A 26,701-nucleotide genomic window follows, 5' to 3' on the forward strand; every position below is an offset into this window, starting at 1 on the left:
TTCTGACAGAAACATCCACACAAGCTTAGATTTCACCAGGGTGAATTAAGATAACATCAAGTTACTGTAAAAGGAGCAAAAGAAATTCAGAAATGTATCTGAATTTTCAAAAATAGAAAGTAATCAAAAGTTACAATCAAAAGGAGAATGCCATATCAGTATAGATACAAATTCATGGATTTCAGTTCAAATCAATTCGATTTCAAACTCTTTGTTTAATTAATTGATTAATTTCTAATTAATTTTTGCACGTTTCAGGTATATATAATGTCCATTTTGCTTATATGTGAAAGAAAATCTCTCACAGCAAATTCTGTAAATTACACAGGGAACCTTCTTACTTGATACATGACAAAAATGTTAACTGTAAAAATCTACAGTAAAAGTGATGTCCAGGCCAAATTTGCATCTTTATCCTTTATTTAAATATTCAAAATTGTGTAATATTGTACACATGCAAAAACAAGAGAGAACCAACAAAATATTAATAACTGATTATGTTTTAGTCAATATGCTTTTTCCTGTGAGCCTTTTTTTTCAATGCATTTTGCTTTGCATGTAAAGGCAGGTGTAGTTTGAATAATTTAGTCAAATAAATACCTTAACCTTGGTATTTTGTTCTTCCCTCATATTTAAATTATTTAAACATTTTAAATGTTTTCCTCATATTTTGATGGATTAATTTAACCTGTAGGGTCATTAAAAACAAATATTGCCTCCGGACATCATTTTTGGCCACAACTGTACAACAAGGACCAAGCTTTGCGTTTTTTTATTTAAACAAATTAAATAAATTTGTAATTTATTTATTTTACAGATATACTAATGACAAACAAAAACTGGTCAGTGAAATAAATGAAGGAAAGTTCAATGGATAAGTCTAGAACATTCTTTTTGAATGATTAATTAAAATAACCAGTTCAAAAGATTGTTCTCTGAAAGATTGTTCATGAATCAGACTACACTCATTGTACATTATGTTTTCTATTTACTAAAAAAGCACCAATTCATTAGAATCATTTGTCTGTGAATCAGACTACAGTGGATATGTTGTATGTTATTCACAATAGAGGTCGACCGATAGTGGATTCTACCAATACCAATATTTAGGTTTGACCGTACATGCCGATAACCGATTATTGAACCAGTATTTTTTTTAATGGATACTGGATTAAAAACAAACATAACACTCCAAGTAAAACAGTGCTGAACTGAAATGTGCTAAATAAAATAAATATATAAATATGAATATATTAAAATGAGAAGTTCTACAGAACGAACTCTACAGAAAATAATTTAAACGTTAAAATATTACAGGTCAAATTTGTGTTTCTTTAGCTATAACCTAGAAACATATGTACATTTCATAGGTAACACTTTGCAAGTCCCATTTGTTAACTAGGATGTATTAGCTAGCTTTCACTATATGCATTATGTAATATACAATATACGTTTTTACTGCATGTATTAATATTTCAGCAATACAATTGCACCTTGATCATTCATGTTAGTTCATAGCACATTTACTAAGGTAATAACAGATCAAATAAAAATACTAAATGTTGAAATTAAAAGTCCCATTGCATGAAAATGTCACTTTATGAGTTTTTTTAACCTTAATATGAGTTTCCCTAGCCTGCCTATGGTCCCCCAGCGGCTAGACGTTTTGATGGGTGTAAACCAAGCCCTGGGTATTTTTGAGAAAATGAAAGCTCAGACGGGTGAATTTAGAAATCTTCCCCTTATGACATCATAAGGGGAAAGGTTACCTCCCCTTTCTCTGCCCGCAAAGAGAATTTGGCCCGCCCATGAGAATATGAGCTGGGCGAGAGCGATATTGGTTTTTCCTCGAGAGACATCATGGCTTGCAAACGAGCGAAGCATGGCAGTTGCTCAGTGTTTGGATGTACAAATGAACACAAAAGTATTTTTTTAGTTCCTTCATCTGAGCCTCTGAAGAACCAGTGGGTTATGTGAATTTCTGATGTGTAATTGTTCAAGTTCAGACAGATAATCTTTCTCTCAAAGTCATTCAATACTGTTTATGCATCAGTAAATCAAGCCAGTGACTAAACGATCAACTTCACGTCGTTTATCTTAGTAGGATGAAAATAATCTTACTTAAACTGTGATTAATATATATATATATACAGAAAGCGATCAAAGAACAATCCCTTTCCAATCGCCCAAGCTGTCAATCACACAGCGCGAGTTTATCTGGACACTTGCCAAAACTCGTTATGAAATCAATGACGCTGTTACACTGCACAACGAAGCTCTTACTGTACTTACCTCATGTTTGCATTGGTGAAAGCATTAATGAGAGTGCAGAAACTGCGTTGCAATGATAAGATCTTCATTAACAAGATCAACAGGCTGTCATCTGCTCAATGCTCATCACTGCAACCTTTTATGTGATGGGAATAGATCTAAATACTTAAAAAACTTCTCACGATTCGTTAATCCCGATAGCTGTAATAGTAAAAGCGTATAATAGCTGTAATAGTAAAAGTTTTCGAGAGAGTTCCACATGTAATGCGAGATATTTCATGTGCAAGCATGTCAGCCAATCACAGCATTGGGTGTTTACACTGAAGTCTCACAGAGCAGACACGCCCCTTCAAACAGAGTGTTCAAATCAGAGGCTAAAATCAGGCTAGGAAATATGCCTTTTATTTCTAAATTATAACAACTTTTGATCTAAAAAACATACTAACATTATAAGGGCACCCCAGGAAACATTATGGGACAATGGGACCTTTAACAAACTAACAATGAATAATACTTCTACAACTACTTCAAATACTTAGCCTTAGTTAATGCAAAAAAATTAATCTTATTGTAAAGTGTTACCATTTCATATAAATCCAAAGAGTCATGCTTATAGGCCATTAAAATTACATAAATGTAGACCTACAGTATATTACATGTATAGTCTCTCACTGCTTCTATTTTAGAACACTTGATGATTATCTAATCAAAATAACAATATGTATTGTAGTGATAAAAAAATATCATGCGTTTCTGATTTGTTTATGTTTCTGTCTGCTGCATGAACATATCAATGTTGAGAAAGCAATCACATCACTAGCTTTAAATATGCAACTTCACCAGCTAATGAATGCATAAAAGTGACCAGCTGGATATAAACTAATGGAAATAGATAGTAACAATTGCGTCATAAAACATTTGGGTCAGGTTTGCGTGTGTTTTTGTCACATTGCTTTAATCGCTTGAGGTAGCCACTACTAATGTTAGTCCTCTCAGCCTTGACGGAAAACATACTTCTGTTCTTTCTCTGCTAATGCACCATCTAGTCAACAAATTAATTACTTTATAATGATATAGCAATATGTACTTTAGTGTTCTGTATTAATACCGTTTCGCTGTCGGCATTTTAAATGCGCATCTGAAGTGTCAGTGCTCTCCGTGAAGCGTGTTCTCTCCATGTAGCACGCAGCCTCACGTGTTAAAGGTGCTCTAAGCGATGTTGGGTGACGTCACTTCTTGCTAGCTCGACCCTCCCTCCTCCTCATCCCGTCCCTCCACCCCCTCCCTTCCGTGCTTGCTGAAACAGTCATGAACGAGTCGAAGGCTTTTCCGATGTAAATTTGGGACTTTGCGCGTTCTTTCTCCTTTTCCCTATTCTTTGCTATTTGCTCATCGGACCATCGTCTCTTTGGTCGTGTATCAAAATTCAAGAGAATATAATTCTAACGTTAGTCGTTGTTGTTGGCTAAGACATCTCTCCTCTAGCTAAGAAGGAGCTCCTCTAGCTAACACTCCTCTTCATGCTTCTCTCTCCTCCACTCCCCACACCCCCCTTCACGTGCACGCACACTAACCCCCCCAACCCCCACCCCCAAATCATTCTTGTCGGTTATTGGCTGGAAGACTGTTCGTTATGTTTCGTGGTCCAGGCTGGACCAGTTTGTTTTTGTTGTCATTCGTGGAGCCTGGGCTGTCTACAGAGACCGCGTTTTTCACAGTGTGTTCAGGGGACAGGCAGCTAGCGGATAGTGAGGAGATGTTTGCTGTATGTGACAAAAAATGTTTCGGCCTAAAAAACGCGTGACATCGCTTAGAACACCTTTAACGTAAACAACTCAGCCAGTGATAGTTTGTTATTCCGCCTCTAGAGACCGCTCTCGTACTGTATAATGACTGCGCACACTTCTCAGCGCTCTCGTACTGTATAATGACTGCGCACAGTTCTCAGCGCTCTCGTACTGTATAATGACTGCGCACACATCTCAGAGCTCTCGTACTGTATAATGACTGCGCACACATCTCAGCGCTCTCGTACTGTATAATGACTGCGCACACTTCTCAGCGCTCTCGTACTGTATAATGACTGCGCACACATCTCAGCGCTCTCGTACTGTATAAGGACTGCGCACACTTCTCAGCGCTCGTACTGTGTAATGACTGCGCACACATCTCAGCGCTCTCGTACTGTATAATGACTGCGCACACTTCTCAGCGCTCGTACTGTATAATGACTGCGCACACTTCTCAGCGCTCGTACTGTGTAATGACTGCGCACACATCTCAGCGCTCTCGTACTGTGTAATGACTGCGCACACATCTCAGCGCTCTCGTACTGTATAATGACTGCGCACACTTCTCAGCGCTCGTACTGTATAATGACTGCGCACACATCTCAGCGCTCTCCTACTGTATAATGACTGCGCACACTTCTCAGCGCTCTCGTACTGTATAATGACTGCGCACACATCTCAGCGCTCTCGTACTGTATAAGGACTGCGCACACTTCTCAGCGCTCGTACTGTGTAATGACTGCGCACACATCTCAGCGCTCTCGTACTGTATAATGACTGCGCACACTTCTCAGCGCTCGTACTGTATAATGACTGCGCACACTTCTCAGCGCTCGTACTGTGTAATGACTGCGCACACATCTCAGCGCTCTCGTACTGTGTAATGACTGCGCACACATCTCAGCGCTCTCGTACTGTATAATGACTGCGCACACTTCTCAGCGCTCGTACTGTATAATGACTGCGCACACATCTCAGCGCTCTCGTACTGTGTAATGACTGCGCACACTTCTCAGCGCTCTCGTACTGTATAATGACTGCGCACACTTCTCAGCGCTCTCGTACTGTGTAATGACTGCGCACACTTCTCAGTGCTCTCGTACTGTATAATGACTGCGTACACTTCTCAGCGCTCTCGTACTGTATAATGACTGTGCACACTTCTCAGCGCTCTCGTACTGTATAATGACTGCGCACACTTCTCAGCGCTCTCGTACTGTGTAATGACTGCGTACACTTCTCAGCGCTCTCGTACTGTATAATGACTGTGCTCACTTCTCAGCGCTCTCGTACTGTTATGACTGCGTACACTTCTCAGTGCTCTCGTACTGTATAATGACTGTGCACATTTCTCAGTGTCTCGTACTGTATAATGACTGCGCTCACTTCTCAGTGCTCTCGTACTGTATAATGACTGCGCACACTTCTCAGCGCTCTCGTACTGTATAATGACTGCGCACACTTCTCAGCGCTCTCGTACTGTTATGACTGTGCACACTTCTCAGCGCTCTCTTACTGTATAATGACTGTGCACACTTCTCAGCGCTCTCGTACTGTTATGACTGCATACTCTTCTCAGCGCTCTCGTACTGTATGACTGCGCACACTTCTCAGCGCGCTCGTACTGTATAATGACTGCGCACACTTCTCAGCGCTCTCGTACTGTGTAATGACTGCATACTCTTCTCAGCGCTCTCGTACTGTATAATGACTGCGCACACTTCTCAGCGCTCTCGTACTGTGTAATGACTGCGTACACTTCTCAGCGCTCTCATACTGTGTAATGACTGCGTACACTTCTCAGCGCTCTTGTACTGTATAATGACTGCATACTCTTCTCAGCGCTCTCGTACTGTATAATGACTGCGTACACTTCTCAGCGCTCTCGTACTGTTATGACTGCGTACACTTCTCAGTGTCTCGTACTGTATAATGACTGCGCACACTTCTCAGTGTCTCGTACTGTATAATGACTGCGCACACTTCTCAGCGCTCTCGTACTGTATAATGACTGCGCACACTTCTCAGCGCTCTCGTACTGTTATGTTTGCGCACACTTCTCAGCACTCTCGTACTGTGTAATGACTGCGTACACTTCTCAGCGCTCTCGTACTGTGTAATGACTGCGTACACTTCTCAGCGCTCTCGTACTGTATAATGACTGCGCACACTTCTCAGCGCTCTCGTACTGTATAATGACTGCGCACACTTCTCAGCGCTCTCGTACTGTATAATGACTGCGCACACTTCTCAGTGTCTCGTACTGTATAATGACTGCGCACACTTCTCAGCGCTCTCGTACTGTGTAATGACTGCGTACACTTCTCAGCGCTCTCGTACTGTATAATGACTGCGTACACTTCTCAGCGCTCTCGTACTGTGTAATGACTGCGTACACTTCTCAGTGTCTCGTACTGTATAATGACTGCGCACACTTCTCAGCGCTCTCGTACTGTATAATGACTGCGCACACTTCTCAGCGCTCTCGTACTGTTATGACTGTGCACACTTCTCAGCACTCTCGTACTGTGTAATGACTGCGTACACTTCTCAGCGCTCTCGTACTGTATAATGACTGCGCACACTTCTCAGTGTCTCGTACTGTATAATGACTGCGCACACTTCTCAGCGCTCTCGTACTGTATAATGACTGCGCACACTTCTCAGCGCTCTCGTACTGTTATGTTTGCGCACACTTCTCAGCACTCTCGTACTGTGTAATGACTGCGTACACTTCTCAGCGCTCTCGTACTGTATAATGACTGCGCACACTTTTCAGTGTCTCGTACTGTATAATGACTGCGCACACTTCTCAGCGCTCTCGTACTGTATAATGACTGCGCACACTTCTCAGCGCTCTCGTACTGTTATGACTGTGCACACTTCTCAGCGCTCTCGTACTGTTATGTTTGCGCACACTTCTCAGCACTCTCGTACTGTGTAATGACTGCGCACACTTCTCAGCGCTCTCGTACTGTGTAATGACTGCGTACACTTCTCAGCGCTCTCGTACTGTATAATGACTGCGCACACTTCTCAGCGCTCTCGTACTGTATAATGACTGCGCACACTTCTCAGCGCTCTCGTACTGTATAATGACTGCGCACACTTCTCAGCGCTCTCGTACTGTGTAATGACGGCGTACACTTCTCAGTGCTCTTGTACTGTGTAATGACTGCGTACACTTCTCAGTGCTCTTGTACTGTATAATGACTGCGCACACTTCTCAGCGCTCTCGTACTGTATAATGACGGCGTACACTTATCAGTGCTCTTGTACTGTATAATGACTGCGCACACTTCTCAGCGCTCTTGTACTGTATAATGACTGCGCACACTTCTCAGCACTCTCGTACTGTGTAATGACTGCGTACACTTCTCAGCGCTCTCGTACTGTTATGTTTGCGCACACTTCTCAGCGCTCTCGTACTGTTATGTTTGCGCACACTTCTCAGCACTCTCGTACTGTGTAATGACTGCGTACACTTCTCAGCGCTCTCGTACTGTGTAATGACGGCGCACACTTCTCAGCGCTCTCGTACTGTGTAATGACTGCGTACACTTCTCAGCGCTCTCGTACTGTATAATGACTGCGCACACTTCTCAGCGCTCTCGTACTGTATAATGACGGCGTACACTTCTCAGTGCTCCTGTACTGTATAATGACTGCGCACACTTCTCAGCACTCTCGTACTGTGTAATGACTGCGTACACTTCTCAGTGCTCTCGTACTGTTATGTTTGCGCACACTTCTCAGCACTCTCGTACTGTGTAATGACTGCGTACACTTCTCAGCACTCTCGTACTGTGTAATGACTGCGTACACTTCTCAGCGCTCTCGTACTGTTATGTTTGCGCACACTTCTCAGCACTCTCGTACTGTGTAATGACTGCGTACACTTCTCAGCACTCTCGTACTGTGTAATGACTGCGTAGTGCGTACACTTCTCAGCGCTCTCGTACTGTTATGTTTGCGCACACTTCTCAGCACTCTCGTACTGTGTAATGACTGCGTACACTTCTCAGCGCTCTCGTACTGTGTAATGACGGCGCACACTTCTCAGCGCTCTCGTACTGTATAATGACTGCGCACACTTCTCAGCGCTCTCGTACTGTATAATGACTGCGCACACTTCTCAGCGCTCTCGTACTGTATAATGACTGCGCACACTTCTCAGCGCTCTCGTACTGTGTAATGACTGCGCACACTTCTCAGCGCTCTCGTACTGTATAATGACTGCGTACACTTCTCAGCGCTCTCGTACTGTATAATGACTGTGCACACTTCTCAGCGCTCTCGTACTGTATAATGACTGTGCACACTTCTCAGTGTCTCGTACTGTATAATGACTGCGCTCACTTCTCAGCGCTCTCGTACTGTTATGACTGCGTACACTTTTCAGTGCTCTCGTACTGTATAATGACTGTGCACATTTCTCAGTGTCTCGTACTGTATAATGACTGCGCTCACTTCTCAGCGCTCTCGTACTGTTATGACTGCGTACACTTCTCAGTGCTCTCGTACTGTATAATGACTGCGCACACTTCTCAGTGTCTCGTACTGTATAATGACTGCGCTCACTTCTCAGTGCTCTCGTACTGTATAATGACTGCGCACACTTCTCAGCGCTCTCGTACTGTGTAATGACTGCGCACACTTCTCAGTGCTCTTGTACTGTATAATGACTGCGCACACTTCTCAGCGCTCTCGTACTGTATAATGACTGCGCACACTTCTCAGCGCTCTCGTACTGTTATGACTGTGCACACTTCTCAGCGCTCTCGTACTGTTATGACTGTGCACACTTCTCAGCGCTCTCTTACTGTATAATGACTGTGCACACTTCTCAGCGCTCTCGTACTGTTATGACTGCATACTCTTCTCAGCGCTCTCGTACTGTATGACTGCGCACACTTCTCAGCGCGCTCGTACTGTATAATGACTGCGCACACTTCTCAGCGCTCTCGTACTGTGTAATGACTGCATACTCTTCTCAGCGCTCTCGTACTGTATAATGACTGCGCACACTTCTCAGCGCTCTCGTACTGTGTAATGACTGCGTACACTTCTCAGCGCTCTCATACTGTGTAATGACTGCGTACACTTCTCAGCGCTCTTGTACTGTATAATGACTGCATACTCTTCTCAGCGCTCTCGTACTGTATAATGACTGCGTACACTTCTCAGTGTCTCGTACTGTATAATGACTGCGCACACTTCTCAGTGTCTCGTACTGTATAATGACTGCGCACACTTCTCAGCGCTCTCGTACTGTATAATGACTGCGCACACTTCTCAGCGCTCTCGTACTGTTATGACTGTGCACACTTCTCAGCGCTCTCGTACTGTTATGTTTGCGCACACTTCTCAGCACTCTCGTACTGTGTAATGACTGCGTACACTTCTCAGCGCTCTCGTACTGTGTAATGACGGCGTACACTTCTCAGCGCTCTCGTACTGTATAATGACTGCGCACACTTCTCAGCGCTCTCGTACTGTATAATGACTGCGCACACTTCTCAGCGCTCTCGTACTGTGTAATGACGGCGTACACTTCTCAGTGCTCTTGTACTGTGTAATGACTGCGTACACTTCTCAGTGCTCTTGTACTGTATAATGACTGCGCACACTTCTCAGCGCTCTCGTACTGTATAATGACGGCGTACACTTCTCAGTGCTCTTGTACTGTATAATGACGGCGTACACTTCTCAGTGCTCTTGTACTGTATAATGACTGCGCACACTTCTCAGCACTCTCGTACTGTATAATGACTGCGCACACTTCTCAGCGCTCTCGTACTGTGTAATGACGGCGCACACTTCTCAGCGCTCTCGTACTGTATAATGACGGCGTACACTTCTCAGTGCTCTTGTACTGTATAATGACTGCGCACACTTCTCAGCACTCTCGTACTGTATAATGACTGCGCACACTTCTCAGCGCTCTCGTACTGTGTAATGACTGCGCACACTTCTCAGCGCTCTCGTACTGTTATGACTGTGCACACTTCTCAGCGCTCTCGTACTGTTATGTTTGCGCACACTTCTCAGCACTCTCGTACTGTGTAATGACTGCGTACACTTCTCAGCGCTCTCGTACTGTGTAATGACGGCGTACACTTCTCAGCGCTCTCGTACTGTATAATGACTGCGCACACTTCTCAGCGCTCTCGTACTGTATAATGACTGCGCACACTTCTCAGCGCTCTCGTACTGTGTAATGACGGCGTACACTTCTCAGTGCTCTTGTACTGTGTAATGACTGCGTACACTTCTCAGTGCTCTTGTACTGTATAATGACTGCGCACACTTCTCAGCGCTCTCGTACTGTATAATGACGGCGTACACTTCTCAGTGCTCTTGTACTGTATAATGACGGCGTACACTTCTCAGTGCTCTTGTACTGTATAATGACTGCGCACACTTCTCAGCACTCTCGTACTGTATAATGACTGCGCACACTTCTCAGCGCTCTCGTACTGTGTAATGACGGCGCACACTTCTCAGCGCTCTCGTACTGTATAATGACGGCGTACACTTCTCAGTGCTCTTGTACTGTATAATGACTGCGCACACTTCTCAGCACTCTCGTACTGTATAATGACTGCGCACACTTCTCAGCGCTCTCGTACTGTGTAATGACGGCGCACACTTCTCAGCGCTCTCGTACTGTGTAATGACTGCGTACACTTCTCAGCGCTCTCGTACTGTATAATGACTGCGCACACTTCTCAGCGCTCTCGTACTGTATAATGACGGCGTACACTTCTCAGTGCTCCTGTACTGTATAATGACTGCGCACACTTCTCAGCACTCTCGTACTGTGTAATGACTGCGTACACTTCTCAGTGCTCTCGTACTGTTATGTTTGCGCACACTTCTCAGCACTCTCGTACTGTGTAATGACTGCGTACACTTCTCAGCGCTCTCGTACTGTTATGTTTGCGCACACTTCTCAGCACTCTCGTACTGTGTAATGACTGCGTACACTTCTCAGCGCTCTCGTACTGTGTAATGACGGCGCACACTTCTCAGCGCTCTCGTACTGTGTAATGACTGCGCACACTTCTCAGCGCTCTCGTACTGTGTAATGACTGCGTACACTTCTCAGCACTCTCGTACTGTGTAATGACTGCGTAGTGCGTACACTTCTCAGCGCTCTCGTACTGTTATGTTTGCGCACACTTCTCAGCACTCTCGTACTGTGTAATGACGGCGCACACTTCTCAGCGCTCTCGTACTGTGTAATGACTGCGTACACTTCTCAGCACTCTCGTACTGTGTAATGACTGCGTACACTTCTCAGCGCTCTCGTACTGTGTAATGACTGCGTACACTTCTCAGCACTCTCGTACTGTGTAATGACTGCGTACACTTCTCAGCGCTCTCGTACTGTGTAATGACTGCGTACACTTCTCAGCACTCTCGTACTGTGTAATGACTGCGTACACTTCTCAGCGCTCTCGTACTGTGTAATGACGGCGCACACTTCTCAGCGCTCTCGTACTGTGTAATGACTGCGTACACTTCTCAGCGCTCTCGTACTGTATAATGACTGTGCACACTTCTCAGCGCTCTCGTACTGTGTAATGACTGCGTACACTTCTCAGCGCTCTCGTACTGTGTAATGACTGCGTACACTTCTCAGCACTCTCGTACTGTATAATGACTGTGCACACTTCTCAGCACTCTCGTACTGTGTAATGACTGCGTACACTTCTCAGCGCTCTCGTACTGTGTAATGACTGCGTACACTTCTCAGCACTCTCGTACTGTGTAATGACTGCGTACACTTCTCAGCACTCTCGTACTGTGTAATGACTGCGTACACTTCTCAGCGCTCTCGTACTGTGTAATGACGGCGCACACTTCTCAGCGCTCTCGTACTGTGTAATGACTGCGTACACTTCTCAGCGCTCTCGTACTGTGTAATAACTGCGTACACTTCTCAGCGCTCTCGTACTGTGTAATGACTGCGTACACTTCTCAGCGCTCTCGTACTGTGTAATGATGGCGTACACTTCTCAGCGCTCTCGTACTGTGTAATGATTGCGCACACTTCTCAGCGCTCTCGTACTGTGTAATGACTGCGTACACTTCTCAGCGCTCTCGTACTGTGTAATGACTGCGTACACTTCTCAGCGCTCTCGTACTGTGTAATGACTGCGTACACTTCTCAGCGCTCTCGTACTGTTATGACTGCGCACACTTCTCAGCCACTCCAGCATGGACGCAACCCGGAAAAACTATTGTTGGGGATTTTTGCCTATAACGATAGTTCCACCAATCAACTATCGCCACCGATATATCGGCAAAACCGATGAATCAGTCGACCTCTAATTCACAACTCAGAACACCTTAGCAACCACCAAAAACACCCTAAAAACAACAAAGCAATACTGCAGTGTGTTCTCCATTAGCCACTTATATTCTTCAAAAATATATAAAATGTAAAGATTTATTTTTTTAAATAAAAATATAAAAAAGATTTTATATTTATCTGTTTCCACTAAAGATATAATCCCTTCTTTTCTATTACAGCCAAGTATTTCTGAGGTTCTAAAAATGTAAAAGGCGTTTGTTGTTACTTGTTAGTGTTTGTTGTGATCGTGACTTTGAACGTTAATTGGAATGTTTTCCAAAAAGATGTGAAATCTGAAAATGGCATAGCAAGGTCAGCGTATTTGTAAAATAACAAGATGTTTGCGCAGCAGCTCTTCTGTGCGCGAGAAAGCAGTGACAAAACAACCTCCCACCTCTAATGAAAAAAAAATCTGTCCACCTGAACACTCTCATACTCTCAGCAGCACGTTGTCACGGTCACCAGCCTAGTCACCACCTCCTTCACTACATTTCCCAGCATCCTCCTTGGCCCACACCTGCACCTCCTTCACAATCATCTGCACCTTGTGTTTGCCATTTACCTGTTTGTCTGCCCACTGCTGCTAAATAAAGTCTTTCACCTGCTTTTCTGTCTCCGGGTCCCTGTTCCGTAACAGATGACGAGACCAAGACAGATTGCAGCACGATGGGCATCCTCCTCGACCCACAAGATCCCACCGACCAACTTCTCACCATCACCCTGGATCACCGCCCGATCGAGGACTATATCGAGGAGTTCCTCAACCTCGCGTCTCGGGTGCCATGGAACAATGGGACCCGTAAGACCATCTTTTGGAGCTGTTTGGAAGATCCACTCTTCCAGCAATTACCAGCTGCTGCCACCATGTGTTCCTTCAAAAAGGTACATAGATTACATTCTGTGGTTGAGTGGATCCTCCTACACCGTCGAGGAAGCAGTTCCAGATCTTCCTTCCGTCCCTGTCTCCCCACTGTGTCCTGAGCCTGAGTCCGTTCCTGAGCCTGAGCCCTCGTCTCCGGCCAAGATGGCTGGTGCCACGCCTGAGCCCTCGTCTCTGACCAAGATGGCTGTCGCCACGCCTGAGCCCTCGTCTCCGGCCAAGATGGCCGCCGCCACGCCTGTGTCTGATCCCGGGCCTGTCCACCCAAGACATTTTCTGGGGGGGGGGGGGCTATAGGTCCCCGGCCAGAGTGGCCAAACCTGGACCTCATGGAAAGGCCATGATGGCCGCTCTGCCCTGGCCGCCTGCACAGCCTGCTCACCCTCCGGATTTAGACTCCAGGACGCCTGCCCCCCAGCCAAGATGGCCGCCGCCACACCTGAGAGTTCTTCTCCGGCCAAGATGGCCGCCGCCACGTCAGAGTCTGTTCCAAAGCCTGTTCCCGAGCCTGTGTATGTTCCCGAGCGTGAGCCCATAGCTCCACCCAATAATTTTTTTTTGTGGGGGGGCTATAGGTCCCCAGCCTGAGTGGCCAAACCTGGACCTCATGGAAAGGACATGATGGCCACTCCACCCTGGCTGCCTGCACAGCCTGCTCGGCCCTGGTCTCCCAAGCTGCCGGCACCGCCCTGGAGCCTGCATACCATGCTCACCCTCCGGATTAAGACTCCAGGATGCCTGCACCTCCTTCACAATCACCTGCACCTGTCAGTGATCTCCCTCATTAATTTCACCATTAAACCCCTCACCTTGTGTTCCCTCATCGTCCAGTCTCGTTTATCTCAAGTGTGTGGAACGTTTGGACCCATACCTCCCGTGTCTTTACCTGTGTGATCTGTGTCCTCTCAGCGATTCCTCCAGTGTTCATCCCCAGCATTTCTCTCCAGTGTCTGTGTCCTGTGCTCTCCTCTACCTTGTGTTTGCCATTTACCTGTTTGTCTGCCCACTGCTGCTAAAACTCTTTCACCTGCTTTTCTGTCTCCGGGTCCTTGTTCCGTAACACACGTCCTGGTTTCACTGTCCTTTCCGCAAAAAACCCGCAGCCGCTCGGCTGTTTTTAGAAAGAGACTCAGTGAACAGGATGTTAATGGATCATCAGAGATCTGACGGGGGCACTGCCATCAGGGGGAGGAGGTGGAGAAACAGGGAGAGGGGCTGAACAGAAAGCCCTGCATTATTTATCCAAAGTTAAAATTAATAAGGTCAGATTCATCATTGTCTTCTTCTTCTGCTGCTTGAATTTTTAATGTTATTCATTGGCTGAAAAGAGCATTCACCAACCCTGTGTTAGATTATCCATCAGGAGTTGATCCCTCACAGAGCTGCAGGTCTGAAGAGGATTATGGGTAACTTTCCCTGAGTTCATGTCAAAAACTCTCCTGCACAGAGCATCTAAGAAAAATGTAGTGATCTGCACTGGTCTTTAGTCTCTCACTATACAACCAGGTGCCTGTTTTTCAGTTTATCCATCCATCCCTGGAAGTGCTTTGCACATTCTGGGAAAGACTGAATTACAATCTGCATGCAATTCATCCTTTATATTATGCAAAACTAGGTAAAGTATGTCCCAAATTATCCACCAATATTAAAATTCTGACCAAAACAATAAACTGATAGGATTAAAATGTTAAACTATGTTTTGCCTAAATAAAAAATACAAAAATAAAAATAAAATCAAACATTTTAAATGTTAAATGTTAAAAAGTTAATTAAAGCATCACAACATTATAATTTACTGTACAGTCTCATAAACGAATATTCATTGTGAGATGGAGATGCTAGAGATTACATTCAACAGGGTTATTAAATTATTAATGTTATTCAAGATTAACTGAATGTTAAATGACAGCAAAGGTAATCTAAATGTAAAAATAAATTTAAATGTAAAAGGAAATGAGCAAAATATTAAATATCCAATATAAACCCATACCAATAAATTACAAATTTCTGATTGTACCGATATACAGTATCATGCATTAGTAGAATTCAGGTAAACTGTGCCAATTTTTGACATTGATATTGGCCTATTGTACTGCAGAAGTACCATCGCCGACACACTACATACAGTAGACTTTGTAAATGCATATGAATTAAGATTCAGCCAGAATGAGAGAGTGAAAGAGAGAGGAGGAGGAGGAGGAGGAGGAGTCTTGATCTTTACTCCTCTCTGCCTGGCTGGTGGCAGCAGGTGTGCCTCTGTCTTGAGCTTATGGCATCAATTTAAATGACAGATAATTACTTTTGTGACAACGTGCCAATGAGATTAGGCCCAGGCAAACAACATAACAGCAATTTGCTCTGCTCTGGAGAGCAATAACACCAATCATAATTAAGAACTATGGCCAAAATAGCAAGCTGCTGCATATCGTTGAATACAATTACGTTTTGCCCAAAAAAAGAGAGAGCGAGAGAGCGAGAGAGAGCGAGAGAGAGAGCGAGAGAGAGAGAGAGAGAGAGAAGGAGAAAGAGAGAGAAAGGGAGGGAGGAAGAGAAAAAGGCCAGTCTGCTGTGAGACACCTCTCCTGGGTCTTTTTTCAGAATGACATAAAATGATTAATTAACTCATTAATCCTCCTCTTTTTCTTAAATAGATGTTGTCAAAGACCTGTCAGCCTAATTTCGGAAAGCCACAGTCAGGAAGCTAGAAAGAGTTTTGCCGCAGTGTCCGTTTAGCTTTTCGTGTCAAATCCTATCAAAGTCTCAATAAAGACTCGCTCCTGTTTGCTGTAACGTTCGCCTGTCATAACATTGAATCTTACAGCATTTCCTTGTTAGTGTCATCTAAACCCAATGAAGCATCTAAATACCCCCACTTTAAAGTTTGCGGATATAATATTTGTTCTGAAGGGCTGCTGGAAGTAGAAGTGTATTTATCTATCAATCTCCTATTTTGGCTTTAAAGTCAATGACACCAAATGCTTTGTGATGTGATTTATTTCTAAGTGATAGAATGTAGGGTGGGATTCAATTGAATTGTGACATGTTAGGCTATAGAAAAGAAAGCTTTCTCAACCTCTGAAACAAGTTATTACATTTTGATGAACTTTACCACAACAATCTCTTTAGAATAACATACATTAATAAATTAAGAAGTATATTATTACCAGGGAAATGTAAATAAAGTCAATTTATCTCTTTAAGTGGAGATAAAATCATGGATTTCAACATGAAGGTGAATGGAATTGGCATGATTTTAGCAGTGATAGAGGAGCAGTATGTCTCTACCTGAGAGACAATCTGGGGTAAGTGTCCTTAATGGCGACAAATGACCCCTGTAATACACTGACCAGCAGACCTCCACAAAGCCTCTTCTGCGGTCAGCCCACCGCCAGGAACAAAAGCATCTCCAGCAGAGCGCCAAGGATGCAGCTCAAGCATTGATTATGTTAATAGCACACACACCTTTAGCTCTGATCAAGGAGACACAGCGGGGCCAGCGGGCTCTCATATATGGCCCACTCGTGTCATCTCACCAGGAGAGTCTTCCATGTAATTCATCATTAATATGATTTGCAGAAATGCTTAATCTGCCTTCAGGAATGAACAGGATGTTGCTGAGAGCTCAAGCTGCTAGAAGATCTGCCCTGCAGTGAAGTGAATCTTGGCTGCACCCGAAATCGTCCCCCAGGAGCGAAGCACCTACTGTAGCTAACGAGAGCTCGGTTTCAGCAGCCAAATCACAAACATGCAGCCTCTTCACAGAATCAGACCAAAAATATTACCCAGGAGGCATCGTCTGTGTGAGGGGGACATTTAGCTGCAAATGCTCATCTTTGAAAAGGCTGTTTGCCTGTTCAAAAGAGGGAGCGAGAAAGAAAAAAAAGAAAGAGGGAGGGAGGGAGAGAAAGAGGCCTTGGGTTTGCCTGTCAGTGGCCGCATGAATATTGTATCTTCTGGCATTTGCCTTTTGGGGCCTTAAGAGGAATGAACGGATGACAATGTCAGTCACCGCCTGCACAGTTTGCGATGTCATGGGGATTCTGATTTATTTATTCAGGTTTATTTGGGGGCAGGAGGAGGATTACAGGGTGAATCTCATAAAAACAAGTCTGGGTCACATTTCACCCAAACAAATAAAATATATAATACAACAATTATCTTTAAATGTTACACTTTATTTGAAGGTGTCATTGTTACAGTGTAATTATATATTTAAGTACTGAGTAATATTAAGCAACTACATGTACTTACTATAAGATTAGGATTTGGTTGAGGGTTAGTTGCATGTAATTATGCATAATTTACTGTTATTATTATGGTAAGTACATGTAACATATGTAACAAGGACACTGTAAAATAAAGTGTTACCTAACATTATTATTATATTCTGCATAAAGAACATTTTTAGGACAATTTTGTTTCAAAACTGTATTACGGTAAATATATACTATTTATACAAATAATATATATATATATATATTATACAAATACATTAAAGGAGGTACAATACATACTGTGATGTCCTCTATAGGCTAAATACTTTATAATTTACATTCTATTTCAAATTACAGTAATTATAATGAGAATCTTTAAATAAATGCATAATGAATAGTTCTAAAAACAGGCTTTAAGTAAAATATTTTATAAAGAAAGTCTTATTTCAGAACAGTAACCATTATAAGATTGACCGTTATTCCTAGTGAAGCATAAATTGTTGTAAATTCTTAATGAATTTTGAATGTAGTGGTCAGTTTACTGAAATGAAACAGCCTAAATGACGAATGTGACAGACAAATGCGACCTTTGTAGGGCGCAGCCTTCAAAATGATACAACATTTTTTTTCTTTTGATTCTGGGTTGAAATATGACTTGGACATGTTCTTGACAGGTTTCATAAGATTCACCCAATAAGCAGATTCCTTCAAAGTCACAGTCTCAATTTATCGGCCTCATGCTTGAAATTCCCTCTTCTTCTCCATGTATCAAACACACACACTCAAAGCTGGGGATTATGTTTTTGTGGGCTTTTTGGAGACAAATATAGAGGGGAAAAAGTAATTCCCTTTCATTTTCTCCATTTCCATTCCTCCAACAGGACGTGTGACCATAGCATGCCTGCTCTCACATCTGTCCTGTTTTCTCCTCTCCAGGTAAATCAACGTTCAGAAGCAAAGCTGGGAGAAATCACAGACCAATCAGGGGTCACATAAGCCGAGGCATCGAGAAGAACGGGCACTGTGAAAAGCATCTATTCCTCTGAGAGCCGCTTGTCGTGGCCCTTCAGTAATGTGGGCCATACGCTCTGCGGTCCAGCTTCCAGAGCAACTCAATGTGTAATGGAACGCTCACAGCCTCCCCCAGTGGCCGATGGGAGAATCGCAAAATTCTCTCTGATTCCCTCACAGCTCCGGGCTGTTATTCAACACTGACATTTCTCAACCAATCAATACCTCATCATTGGCAGTAACCGGGCCCGATCCAACCCTCCAGAAATAGCTGCTGCTCAAAGTGCACAGATGTCACTCTGTTTGTGTGCGCGTACACGCATCATCTCCTCCGCTGCCATTATAGAAAGAGCATTTACATGTCAAATTGTTTATTAATTCATTTCATTATCAAATTCACCATAGCTATCAGAGACATTTATATCTCGATAAGATCTCTTCATGCATGAGAATGGAGACGTTCTCGGTTCGGCAATGCAAATCAGTCGAGCGAAAAGCATTAACACCCACAAACACAAAAGTGCACAAAAGCCTCAATATCAAACACTCAAATGTCACTCACAGTTCATAAGCTAATCAGCCCAGAACTCCGGGGAGAAAAGGCGAGAAAGAGAGAGAGATGGATGCTCTTTCATTCATTCCAGACAAAGCTATTTAAAGAGAGAGAAAAAGAGAGAGAGAGAGAGAAAGATGGGAAGATAGAGTTAAGGAGACTCCATAGTGAAAATGAGCAGGATATAAGCCTGCAGATAAAACAGGTCATTCAAAGCCGTTTCCTCTCCAATAAACACACACACACACACACACACACACACACACACACACATTTACAGTTACATCTTAGAGCTGTCCTTCAACTGGAGTGACAGGCGCTCCCTTATCAACAAGTCACAAAACCACTTTTAAAGCCCGCCCCTCCCTCTCTGCATTCATTCCAAATATGCTGCTGTCTTATTGTTTTTACAGAAGATAACATCAACGTATTTCCTCTCCACATAACTTTGCTTTATGGGTTTTTCTGCCTATTAGTGAATACTTTGTTTCATAATAATGGAAAAATACAAATTTTAGCTGAAAAAGACAAAGGCTTGCAGAACACACACTCCCATCCAAATACACACAACTGAACCGTAATGAAATTTACAGTGGCCCCAAAAAGTATTTGGACTTTTAAGCCACACTTAAAATGTATGAATTTCATTGCATTAGATAGCAAAATATCAAACCCCAGTTGCATTTGCATACAAATTATATTAGTTTCTCAAAAATAACTTCACTTCTCTGTCTAAAGAGAGACATTTTCCAAAGACTTTTAACTGGTGTTTTGGTCGTTTTTAGTGGATGTATGGAGTAAGTTCCTCTCAAGTTCACACAGGTGTCCTACAGAGTAACCACAGGTCTAGTTCATCATATTATGGACATGTTCTACTAACATTTGAGAACCACACAGTGTGACAAAACTTTTTTTTCAAACAGTATATAAGATTCGTAATTTTAAACTACTTAACAAACTCTTCATTCTAGTGACATCTCCAGGAGTGACAAAGAGCAGTGCATTTCAATCAATTAAATTCCTGTCCAAACTCAACTAGAATCATTTACGGTGCCATATCTGATCCAAGAGCTGAGCGGAACACTTAATTACCTGTTTGGAAAAGTGTTTTTAATATGAAATACTGAAGGTGCCTGATTATGCACCAAGCAAGAGCCCTGTCTCAAGTTTCCAAACCTGATTTACGGATCCATACACTCACCATAGTCCATTGGCTGTGTATAGTCCACCTGGTTAAACAAAGGTTAAATAAAAAATAAATAAAAATATATATATGTGTGTGTGTGTGATATATATATATATATATATATATATATATATATATATATATATATATATATATATATTATAGGTTTGGTAATTGTAAGATATACATATATATATATACTGTATACTATTGGTAATTGTAATAATTATATTGGAATGCTGTAAGAATAATTCTATTAGGTTCTTTTGGAATTGTATCCAAATTTTTACAGAAATTTCAAAAGAAATCCTGTCAAATCCCACATTCCATTTAGGTTTTTTGGCTAAGTAGGATATTATCATTTTTGTCTCATACAGCATCTACAGTTCATTACCTGACTGTCTGATGTATACTGCACATGAAACTGGTTAAAAAAAGTCAAATGGAATATTATAAAAAAATGACAATAAAACATGACTCAAAACAGCATTTTGCAAGACTAAAAGAGCTCTCACCTCAGACATTCTTGTGATATCAATACCACATTAAAACAGAATTACAAACTTTTACTAACAGATAAAAATAGAGCATGACAGAAAATTACAAAACCCAGTCACTCATAATGACGATGATTATTTGTAGAACATCCTCTGGGGAAAAAAAAAAAAGCTAAAAAGGGACGTAACCACAGTATTTGGAATGCAGATCCTTAAGCGCAAAGCTACCACATCTCCCTTCCTGACCCACAGTCTCCTGGATTAAACACTGCCTAACTGGGTTTTTGAAAGGCTAGGTTGATAAACCAGTTTTTTAGGTCACCCTTTCCAAACATTGACCTCATGACCTTTGTATTTTCAGCCACAAATCTAAACCACCAGATGACAAGCAACCCACATTTAACTTTATACAAACCACACTGAGAAATACCACTGCACCCATTTATGCCATGACTGGCAGGTCAGAAAGGTGATCCATCAGTGATTGCCACTCTCACTGACTGCCGAGGGCTTTGGCTGTCTCTGGGATTACAGGTTATAGAGCCTCTGCCTTTCCTATTTCAGATCTAGCACCTCTCATTGCCATGTTCATAACCCATCTCCTTGCTAAAGCCGTCTCTCTTATCAGCCGGATTGCCTTCCAGTTGATTGTTTGTGAACAATCACTGCTTCCATTATTATGGAGGTATTTCTGCGGGTCGCCCCGCTGAGACGAGGCATCCAGATGAGTGCTTCTGTGCCAAAACAGTATGACCTGTTATAAGAGGCAGAGGCAAGGTCATTGCTTTCAAATGACAACAAACCTGATCTCCAATAGCTCTTTTGTTAGCTGCGCGGCACGGATGAAAACATAGGGAAAATCTGTGGCTTTCCCTCTGGGCGAGCAGCAACAAAAAAGCTCCCTTCATTTAACCCTTTGGCTTTGTAAGCGTTCTCTCGATGGCCTCTTTTTAGATACAAGCTGGATACTGACCCTGAAATATATAGGATCAATCTCGATTCTCGACACAAGAGAACTTAGAATGAGAGCTTTGTCCATTCAAGAAATGAGGTCTCAAGGACCTCATGTTTTCAGACAACTAGTCTGAGTTATGACTGAATGAATAGTTGAACTTTAAATCCTGAATAGGCCAGGTTAGGGTCATGACTACACCAATCAGACACATTTATTAAAGAGATATATGACGGATATTTAATAAAAAATAAAAAAAGGCTAAATATCTGTAGCTTGAAAACGACTGAGGTGGATTATGCATAATAACATGAGGATTGCCCATAGCAGGCCTTGAAATATGATCAAAAGAAGTATCATCTAAGGTTGTGAATTTGTTTTGCATTGTGTTGGCTGTAGAAATGATGCTTTTAATGGATACATTTAGAGACTTCTTGAAGAGGCTTTTACCATCTGGAAGGCCTTGGTGATCACTGGCGAGAGACAATCACTGAAGCGAGGGCCAGTGAGAGAGTGTATCACTGCATTTTTATGTATAGTAAGAATGTGCTGAAAACTACTAATTAATCAGTAATATTTTGAAATGTTTATGAATTTATCAAGTTACATTATACATTGTATCTATAAAATTTTCATCTTGTTGCAAATGTTTACATTTCAAAGTTTAGATTTAATAAAAAAATAAAAAATGTGTAGCAAATATAAAAACAAACATTTAATAACAAAAATAAAAATGGTTAATTCTGGACTACTGTTGAAAATATCTTATTGTTGAGACTGGAGACTGTACTGATGTATCCTTATATCTATGGCTGATGAAACAGAATTTGTTCATTTTTGAAAGACAGAAGTTCTGATCACAAAACTACACACATTGGGTCTTAATCCTAAAATATTCATAAATATATTCAGAGTAATTTGTATGTAAAAGGGACCTTCTCGAAAACTCTCCTTTGAATTCACAAGCACTCCGTAACCTTTGGTTCTTTTGTTATATATTATTATGGTAAGTTATCAAAATTCAGTCTCTTCAGTGCTCTGATATTTTACGAACAAACTATTTTTGAAAATACAAACACTTTCATGAATCCGAAAACTTACGTCAGAATGGCTTTATGAATGATTTACACAAACATTAATTCTACTTGCGTTTCATTAATGAGCCACATTTCCCGCACATTGTTTTTTTTCCCAGTCAATCACAGTCCATTATTGTGATTTACTTCAAATGTATCCACCTCCCAGCACATAAAAACAAAAACTTGATCACTTTTCATGTCGCTCAGATGGTATCTTATTCCAAATAAGTTTCAAATATTACACAAATAATCAAAAGTGTGGCTATGCGAGGCTCCTATAAACTTTTTGGACAGTGTTTTACTGGAATTGCTATCACACTAAAGCACAGCACGGCTCTCTGGATAGTTGTCTCTCTCTTTAATACACAACTAGTCAAACATCCTGACTCTAATAGAGTGTATTTTTAATCTAGAGGAATCTCTGCAAATCCAAGTTTTTTTTTTTCAATCTCCAAAGCAGTGTTGAAAACGTTTCTAATGTGAAACAACAAACTGGTCGATTTTTTCCAGTCCGTATAACATGAGATAAAGTCTCCCTATCAATATAAAAACCCATGATCACTCTCTACATTTCACACAATCATGTGTGTAATGCATCAGGATGATCGAGCCCTGTAATAAAGGCCACATCCACTCCGTGTTGACATGGTGCTATCGTCATTAACGTACTTCGGCTCTCTGCACACTTCAACATTCAGAGTAATGAAATAATGGCTGATGTTAGTGTGAGCTGCTTTTTCACAGCTGTTCCTACCCATTAGGAAGAGAAGCAGAGAGAGAGAGACCACAGACTGGTCATATCGAGACGAATGAGGCAGTTCATTGGAACATGCATTGAATCCAGTCCCACAATGCACTGCAGCACGCCCGTGCCACTGAACAAACACTCTGGTGCATCAGTTCTCCCGCCTATGTCACAGGTAATCTTGTTCTGTCTTAGTCATACTGGCCTGAGCACTGAGAGGCTTCATCACTCGCGCCTGGACCCGAGAAAAAAAAGCAGACAGGAAAGGTCAGTGGAAAGGGCGTGTAGGAAGGAGGGAGACTGTCAGTTCTTGTCTGCGGTGAAGGACTAGAGGGGGGAATACAAGGGAAAGATCAGGGCAACTTCACTGACAGAACAGACTTTACAATCAGGATGAAGAGAGGACCACTGCATAATACACTACAGTGATTTGTTACACTACGGTAACACTGTATTTCCGTCAGGAGAGCGTTTAATGTTACACACATCGTTGATGAGAGCACCTGTTTCATGAGCAGATGCTGAAGTGTGTAACTGCTAATCAAAGTTTCTGGATGCACGAAGACAGTGAAAAACACATGCCAAGCCGTGTTGGGTGTAACTCATTACTAAGTAATTAATTACTGTTATTTAATTACTTTTCCCTTGAAAAAGTAAAGTAAGGGATTACTCTTCATTTTCCTGTAACTTAATTACAGTTACTTCTGATGTAATCGCATCAAATACTGACTAAAGACTATAGAACAATTCTATATAAAACAATAGTGGGTTTGACATCAAAATGTACCATCTAATGTTGAAATTTATGTTTTTAATGTAACCTTCTCCCTTTAAATATTTTGGTCAGTTCAAGAATAATTCATGCAATTTTAGATTATTTATTTGAAAGAATTAAAATGTCTACCCTTATATTGTTCAACTGGTCAAGGTTGATATGGGATTTAGTAATTAGTAACAAGTAATGCAATACTTTCATACAATAACTCTTTTAGAGTAATTTGCCTTACACTGATGCCAAGATGATGTTCACCTTAGTATTAAAGCAATCATTCACTCAAAAAATTATAAATTCTGTCATTATTTATCAATTCTGAATTTTGGAAAAATCTTTAAACAGCCATTTACATACATCAATGTCAAAATAACACTGGATATCACATGTATAACCAAATGTGGCATGCTACGACAATATTTGAAGACAATCCTATATTATAATTTAAGCATTTTTTGGTCCAGCTTATTTAGTTTCCTGCAACAATATTTGTAGGCACATCCTATAATTAAATCTTATAAAAAAAAATGTTTTATCTATCTTTATCTAGTTTACTGTTGGAAGTATTGTCCAATGATAAATTGCTTGTGATGTTCCTTATTTGTAATTCGCTGTAGATAAAAGTGTCTGCTAAATTACTAAATGTAAATGCGAGCTTAGTGAAGGGAAAGGCAAGTTATCAGTGAAAAATAACTTCACTTTCAGTCTGTTATTCGCACAAAGCTCGTATGGCTTATTGAAAGAATTTGAATTTAATGATACTTTTATGGTGCTTTTTTCGTTTTTATGTCCCTATTGGAGCATTATGGGTTTGCAACAACATGAGTGTTAGTAAATAAAGACAGATTGTTAATTTTGGGGGTGAACTGTCCCTTTTAGATGTTGAATTCCACTCATTTAGGTCATTTTTGTTTTTAACTAAGAGCATTTCACAGCAGGAGTTTGAGAGAATACGGGTCAGACATCTGCTGAAGATTCACTCAGATGAGACGCTCTCTGTCAGAGCCGCAGTGTAGCACATGTTCTTGACAGGCCTGAGCCATCGTGCTTACGCAAGTAATGCAGGTTTGAGAGTCTATTAGAGACTATGAGCCAGTCCCATTCCCCCCTGTCTCACCTCAGTAACTTCTTGTCCATCCTTCACTGTGACTAATAAACAGAGGCAAAAGCCACTGAAAAAAAAAGAAAAGAAACTGAAGTCTCACATTATCTTCACATCCACCTGAAATGCATCAAAGTGTTTGTTGGAGAGCTCAAACTAACACCTTTGACTCCAAGGAAACTTAACACTTAAACCAAAACCTTCATGGAAAGCTGATATACTGAAGACTGAGCTTTAACATCCAGTCACTTTGGCAGTGAGCACACAGCTCCACCTACTGGAAACAAGCAGGTATGACACTGGAAGCTGCACAAACTGATTTTTTTTTTTTGCCATTCTATGAAAATCAATAGGGCCCATCAACTGTTTGGTTACCCATATTCTTCAAAATATCTTCATTTGTGTTCAGCAGATGAAAGAAATTCATACATTTTTGGAACAACATGAGGGTGAGTAAATGATGACGGAATAAAACATTTTGTGTGAACTATCCCTTTAAAGCCTGGTTTTTGCGCACTTTATTTTGTGTAAAAGCTAAAAACAGAGTCCTGTTTTTTTTGTTTTTTTTACAGAATGATTAGACAACAAACATAAATAATTAATTCTGACTCTAAAATTGACTGGAAAGTAACCAAGATTGCTACGCCAGCTTCTAAGCATCCGTCAGATTCTCTTGGATCGCAGATCACACTACTAAAATAGATCCGAGTCCATCTGTTCCCGCTTATTTCAGACCATTATATTTGATCTCTGAAAGAAGGTTCCAGCAGGGCATCTCGAATCTGCCGTCATCAGTAGGAACGCATTTCAGAAATAACACAGAGAGCAGGAGAGATGCAGAGTAATACAGAGAGATGCAGACTAAATGAATATCAGATTGCACCTTGAAACAAACCTAGCAAGAAAATACTTGCTCATATATCTCATAGTATTTCAGCAAATCAGCAGGATCTACAAATATAGCCCAGTATTACCTTCAAAAAGTTGCTGGACCATTCAGAATTTCAGGGTCATCATCAGTGTCACCGTCAGCCTGAGGCAAAAGCAGAATGATGCTGGAAGAAGAAACAAAAAAAAAAGCTAAATTACAATAGAATTACTGTTACAGTGATTTATAATATATCAAATACATTCTTTATTAAGTTAAGAAAAATTAAGCAAAATGAAAATGCAATGTACAAGTGCTTACCTCTGTACATAAATATGAATACACACACACACACACACACACACACACACACACACACACACACACACACACACACACACACACACACACTAATATGG

The 26,701-nt window shown here is 41.7% G+C and overlaps 1 long non-coding RNA gene across 1 annotated transcript in view; it reads right to left on the bottom strand.

Moving 5' to 3' along the window:
• LOC309489088 overlaps positions 1-26,469 on the bottom strand; it is a 39,498-nt gene extending 13,029 nt beyond the window's left edge. Inside the window, exon 1 of the long non-coding RNA XR_014202340.1 lies at positions 26,389-26,469. This is a non-coding gene — a long non-coding RNA (uncharacterized lncRNA). The remainder of the gene's footprint in view (positions 1-26,388) is intronic.
• Between the last annotated feature and the right edge of the window lie 232 nt (positions 26,470-26,701).

This window comes from Leuciscus leuciscus, assembly GCF_965113295.1.
Source record: "Leuciscus leuciscus genome assembly, chromosome: 24".
Lineage (NCBI taxonomy): Eukaryota > Metazoa > Chordata > Actinopteri > Cypriniformes > Leuciscidae > Leuciscus > Leuciscus leuciscus.